Raw genomic sequence first — 6,803 nt, 5'->3', positions numbered from 1 at the left:
CTTCCCACCCACTGACTGTCCCCAGCCCGCACCTCGGGACCCCTCTGAAGCGTTTGTCCCCCGGACTAGGCCTCTCCCTGGAATCCTCGCCCGCGGCCTCGAGATCAGCGCGGGGAAACAAGAGCATAGAGAAGCGGTGGGAAGGTGGGAGAGACGCGGAGCGGGGGGACCGAGTGCCCACGGGGCGCGTTGGTTTTCGAAGGGCTGGTCCGCAACCCTGAGATCCGTGGAAGGTTTTATTTGTGGGAACAAGAATGTGGTGTCGTTCTAGGTAGGGTTTTTCCACTGGAGACACACTCACATTCGCAAGGTCGGCAGCGGGGGCAGGGGGTGCGGGCGGGCAGCGTCCACGCCGCCCCCATCCTTAACTCCCACGTCTTCTCCGAGGAGTCGCTCATGAAGGCAGAAACAAAGAGCTTCAGCCGAACGCCTCCCACACTGCCCAGGAATTGCAGCTCCAGGGGTCTGTCCAGGCAAAGCTGCGCAGCCCCCCAGAGCCCGATGACGGGAGTCTCACTCCGGACCCAGCGCTGCCCCTCTGTGGCCTCTGCTTCAATTACGCCTGTAAAATGGCTTTAGAACCCTGACCTACGTGTGTATATAGAGGCTGGGAAAAGGGGGCGCGGGGCGATCAAAAACTAAGCAAAATTAAATCGGCTTTAAGTTAATCAGCTCTTTAAAAGAAAGGCAGTGAGTGTATTGAATCCGTATATATGTGCTTGATAGTGGAAACGTATAGCTTATCTCACACAAAAGAATGACAGAATTAATGGTGAGGGTTCAACGGGTAGGACCCTGAAGGAAGCCAGGAGAGAAGACCCTCATAATTTTCATCAGCCCCCGCAAAACCAACAAAACAAAAATAATAAGAATTGACAAGAATAACTTTATTTAAAAATAACTTGGCTATTTTCAATCACTTATATGCCTATATGTAAATCTGAGTAAAAATAGTGGGCTTCCTATGAAAACGCATCTTCATGACAAGCCCCTGGTTGCACCCTCCAACCAGAGAAATTCCCCCGCCTCCCAAGCTAAACCCATTCTCTTCCTCTGGGAATGGTGCCTGATGGAGGTGCTAAACTGGAGATGCTGCAGGGGGATGGGGTTGTTGTTGGGGTGGGGTTATTGTTGGTGTCCTGCACAGAGGGTGAGGAAGCTTCTCAGTGTCACTGGCCAGGTGTGACACAATGTCATCTAGGCAGCCACAGGAGAAGCCAATGCTTGGAGAGTTGGTTTCCAGGTTGGGACTTCCTGGCACTCAGAGGAAAATTCTGAGCTAGACCCTGGGTGGGAAGGAAGAAGCCTTCTGCCATTCCTCCCCAGTAGCAATCTCTGGTGAGGCTGGGATCAAAGAATGTCTCGACATTTTTACACACAACAGACACACTATACATGTTTGTGATTATTGCCATGTGAAGCTTTCAAAACTCAGAAAGCTATTTCCTCCCTCTCCCCATTCCCCCAAATATCTAAATGCCAAAATGGCCTCATTTTGGAGAAGAGGGTGGGGAGTAAGTCCTCCATCAGCTGTCGGCTGGCCTCTGGAAAAATCCCCTACATTGGAGTGCATTGAGGGAATTGCCTGATGCCTACTCTTTGGGAAACTTATGAATGCCCATTTTAGCTAAAGTTCACCTCTGTAGGTAAGTTAAAGTAGAAAATAAGCCTTGGGGTTGTGATCCCAAGTCTACATTTTTCATTTTTTCTTTTCTTTTCTTGTTTTTGAGATGGAGTCTCACTCTGTCGCCCAGGGTGGAGTGCAATGGTGCAATCTTGGCTCACTGCAACCTCCACCTCCTGGGTTCAAGCGATTCTCCTGCCTCAGCCTCCCGAGTAGCTGGGATTACAGGCACATGCCAATGTGCCTGGCTAATTTTTGTATTTTTAGTAGAGACAGGTTTTCACCATCTTGGCCAGGCTGGTCTTGAACTCCTGACCCTGTGATCCACCTGCCTCTGCCTCCCAAAGTGCTGGGATTACAGGCATGAGCCGCCGCATCCGGGCCCCGAGTCTACATTTTCTATTTCTCCTCTGGGATCACAGTTGACACATCCATTCATTTGAAAGTATGGGAGGCATGTTGCTAAGCTTTGATGAAACCATAACTAGCATGCTGTTTCTCAGTTATACTAGCCTATATGATGACTTGCAGGTTTTTTTTTTTTTTTTTAGCATTTTATTGTCTCGGCTTTCAAAAGAATGTGATAAGGGTAACAAAGCACAACTTACGGTCCTCAGTTCACAGATATGCAAAGTGAGACCGAAATAAATTAGGAGACTTGCCAAAGATCACACAGCCAGAAAGTGGTTGAGCTGGGCCTGGAACTCAGAGGTCGTAGGCATACTCAGTTTCCCACTCTGTTAACATAGCTCTGGCTGACTGCATTTCCTTCATATCTCTAAAGATACAGAGTATTTCAACATGCACACTGACCATTTCTTCCCAATACCCTATGAGATAGGTTTCTGTCCCTACTGCCTTTGAATAAATGAAGAAACAGAAACACAAGTGAATGAAGTTACTTAGAGCCCCAGAACCTTAGAGCTGAAAGGGACCTTCCAAATCACCTCATCCCAGTCTCCTTATTTTACAGGTGAGAAGACACCCAAGGGATTAAATGGCATGTCCATGGTCACCAGGCTATTAAGTGGTATAGACGGAACCTAATGCAGGTCTTCAGACTGCTGGTCAGATGTTCTCTCTGCTTTAACACTGTGCCTTGCACTGCATTCGCCAAGAAGTCCACAGCAAAGGTCAAACACAAGACCTGGACTCTGTAAACCACTGCCCTCCATCACCAACATTAATTGAGCATCTACTAGATGTGGATCAGTGAACTAATTATCCAGTCAGAGCCCTCTGCACTCCCTCCCTTCTCCCGCCTTTGTCTTTGGAAACTAAAGTGTTGAATTGCAGTTCTGCCTCAATAGATATCCAGGTGTAATCAGAATTGCCTTGCTTTCGGACATTACATCCATCCGTTTTGCCAGCACCTTCTCTTTCCTACCCAAAATACAAATTTTATAAAAAAGAATAAAGGTAATGAACTTAAGATCTTATTAGAGTTACCTCAGCTGCAAGGATGCTGTGTATGTAGTACAGGTCATTCATCTAGTTAAAAAAAAAAAAGTTTCCATCTAAATTCATTTAGCAGCTGGGTGTGGTGGCTCATACCTGTAATCCTAGCACTTCGAGACACTGAAGCAGAAGGGTTGCTTGAGCTCAGGAGTTTGAGACCAGCCTGGGCAACATGATGAAAGCCTGTCTCTACAAAAAGTAAAAAATTAGCCAGGCATGGCAGCGCACACTTGTAGTCCCAGCTACTCAGGAGGCTGAGGTGTGAGGATCACTTGAGCCCCAGGAGGCGGAGATTGTAGTGAGCCATTATCGCACCGCTACACTCCAGCCTGCAAGACCCTGTCTCAAAGAAAGAGATCATTAAGCAACACATTCCCACTTCTTATCTCCCTCTGGCTTGCAAAAAGACAGTATTGCATGTATTTTGCCTCGTGGTGGTGAAGCTGATATTCTGGTTACTAATAAGGGACTTTACAAAGTAGCTATTTGACCTTGGGGAGGAAAATAGAAGAGAAGGGGCAACACTTGCTGGTGTCTCTTACTGCGCTTATGCCTTGCAACAATGTTAGATAGAGGCACTATTGCCCCCACGTCACAGACGAAGAAACAGAAGCCCTGAGAAGTTAAGTACCATGGCTGTGGCCACAGGGCTCTCAAATGGCTGAACCAAATGTGACTCTGGGCAGGGCGCGGTGGCTTATACCTGTAATCCCAGCACTTTGGGAGGCCAAGGGGGGCGGATCACTTGAGGTCAGGAGTTCAAGACCAGCCTGGTCAACATGGTGAAATCCCACCTCCACTAAAAATACAGAAATTAGCCAGGTGTGGTGGTGGGCGCCTGTCATCCCAACTACTTGGGAGGCTAAGAGGCAGGAGAATCGCTGGAACTCAGGAGATGGAAGTTGCAGTGAGCTGAGATTGCACCACTACACTCCAGCCTGGGGGACAGGGCGAGATTCCATCTCAAAAAAAAAAAAAAAATGACTCTGAGGTTTGCTGGTTCCAGAGCTGATGCTTTCCCCACCATACCACACTTACCATGCCTCTGTGGTTTTGTTTGTTTTCACAGTTACACTATGAACTGAATACAAAACTGCTGGTTCCAATGGCAAAGACCAGGACCACTGGTATCCATCCAGAAGGGCAGGGCTGGCAGAATAGACAACTTTCTCACCCTGGGAATCTGGGAGCTTCTTAAAGATATCAGTCAAAGGCTTGGGGTTAAAAAAAAAAAAGTGAGTAGGAGAAGGGAAGTTTCTAGCCAATTTTTCAGTGAAACTCATTTGCGTACATAAGAAATCTAAAAGGCAAGAATGTGTGTGGGTTGAAGTGAGAATGAAATGAGATAATGTTATGAAAACACTTGGTAAATTGGAAAGCACTGAGCAGACGTAGGGCTTGTTTTTAAGGTGTTTGAGAGAAAGAGGGAGTTTAGCAGAGTTGATTGGCTCTGCTTCAGTGTTTTACTCATTACCATCGCAGACTGCCCCATTTTCCTCCTGGAGTCCCTTGATTGACATATCCAGCTTTTAGGGAGCAGACATTAGAGGCAAGTGGTAACGCTCTGCCTGGTGGCCGCTCTTGCGGTCCCGGAGTCCAAGCATCTTCTCTCACAACCATGACTTCCTCTGTCTTTGGTACCTCTCAGGAAGTAGTACCCAGCTGGGTACTGGTCACACAGAGAATGAATGAGGCCCAAGAGTGTGAACCTCCTATCTTGGTCCTCAGTGAACTAGCAGTCAACAACACAAAGCAACCGGAACCCACCAGACAAAATCCTCCAGCCTTTGACTTACTTTGCTGTAAGTCCTCAGGCAAGTGGGTTGACCTCTCTGTGTCTCAGACTTGGGAAGCAATAAAAGCAGACAATAGAAGTCTCTTTTTGAGGCCTGGGGTGTAGTAAGGCTGAGATAAATTGCTTCTATAAAGGCTCAAGAGGAAAGTGCTTTGTGTCCTTACCATCAGGCTCTGCAGCTCACCCCAAAGCCACTGGCCCTCTTCCCACGTGGCAGTGCAGGAGGCGCCTCCGTCTCTCAATCCAGAATCCTCTCATTGCCCCAAAAGAAGCCTGAGATCTGGCCGCTCATAAACTCTTGCCTTCCCAAATATCAAAGAAGCCCAGTCCTGGCTTTTTCTTTATTTCTATCAAGGGGCCTTTGAAGCAAAGGGATTTTTCTGACAAAGAAAACCGTATGAAATCTTTAGGGTCCAGGCCCTAAAAGAAAACACTCCAACTGGAACCAGTTCAAGGCTCTCATGTCCAATTAAGGAAATACTCACATTCCTGTCCTAGCCCTGGCTCTATCTTGCTTTCTCTCTTTCCACATCCTCACAGGAATGCGCTTCAACAGCCAGAAAAGAGAGGTGACCATCACCAGGATGCAGATCATACAGCAGAGTGCTCCTCGGGGTAGGCTGATACCTTCCCTGAATTAGACGAACAGCACAGACCACAGCTTAGTACAAACTGCCTTCATGCTGCTCTGTCTATATTTCCTGCTATTTTACCCACAACTCTGGACCAGAAAAAATCCATCATACCTGGTGTGGGGCGGTGGGGGAGTGTTATAGAAAAAAAAAGGGAAACACAACAATTTCTTATGAAGAAAAGCATTTTCGGTTTCCTTTTCAAGTACACAGGATGTCTGCTAGCTTCCTCCAGGGGCAGCTGTGTCGCCGCTCTTCCTTGGAGGAGCGGGCTGTGTGTCATGCCCCAGAGAACAGCTCCTCCTGAACACTCTGCCAGCTCCCTACCTGTAACCTGAGCTAGCACTTGCTGGCTGGAGCCCCTGATCTACTTCACACCCACATGGCACCCAGCCTCAGGATCAGATAGCTGGGTCCATATTTCACCCTCCTGCCCTCTCAACAACAATTCTAACAGACATTAGCACCCACTGTGTGCCAGACAGGTGCTGGCGTTTCCAAGGAATCGGTTTAGGAGGCCTTTAGTTTTCTCCCGTCTCCATCACTCCCCGTAACCATCCCAGATAACCACACTCTGCATGATGGTAGTATGCCTGCAAGGTCACTGCAGCTGTAAAACGAATTCCCTAAACTGCATGAGTGATCCCCCGAAGAATCACAAAACTAAGTAGAACTGTCACACAAGCTAGCAAGTGCATTTTGCAGGTAAGTCCCCTAGCCTCTTCCCTTCCTATGCAAATTGCTACCCCGAGTTCCTTTTTTAAAGAAATGAGAGTCTGTCTCTGGTGCTTGGTAAGGTGTCGGGCACTGGGGACCCCAGGGACCTAGATGCCACTCCCTCTAATACCATATGATAACTGCTGCAGTAGACTCATGTGAGCAGGGAAGGTGATATGATTAGTTCGGTCTCGGGCAGAGGGACTGGGAGAGGGGAGCTGGTTGGCAGAAGAGAGGTTCTCAAGGGCAAGCAATGGGTCTGTTTTGTGTATTACCGGGTCACCGCCGGAAGAGTGCCTGGCATCTAGCAGGCACTGGGGAATAGTTAAAGGGAAGGGATGGGAATTGAGCTGGCCTCGAAGGATGGGGAGAAGCTAGAGAAGGGTAATACTGCAGCAGATCAGCATCGGCAAAGGTGTAGGAGTCAGAGAGGGCCAGGCGCCTGCGGGAACTAGGGGTGAGCAGCAGCAGTATCTATTCTAGACCTGGGGAGGAGGCACTCCCCTGACTCCAAGTCTTCATGATGAAGGGAATAACACTTTGTGAGTAACAGGCCGCATGCTCTGCAGAAGGGACT

The sequence above is a fragment of the Aotus nancymaae genome, unplaced genomic scaffold (genome assembly GCF_030222135.1).
Source record: "Aotus nancymaae isolate 86718 unplaced genomic scaffold, 86718_ANA_hifiasm-v0.15.2.pri h1tg000057l, whole genome shotgun sequence".
NCBI lineage: Eukaryota > Metazoa > Chordata > Mammalia > Primates > Aotidae > Aotus > Aotus nancymaae.
This window is presented reverse-complemented; position numbering follows the sequence as displayed.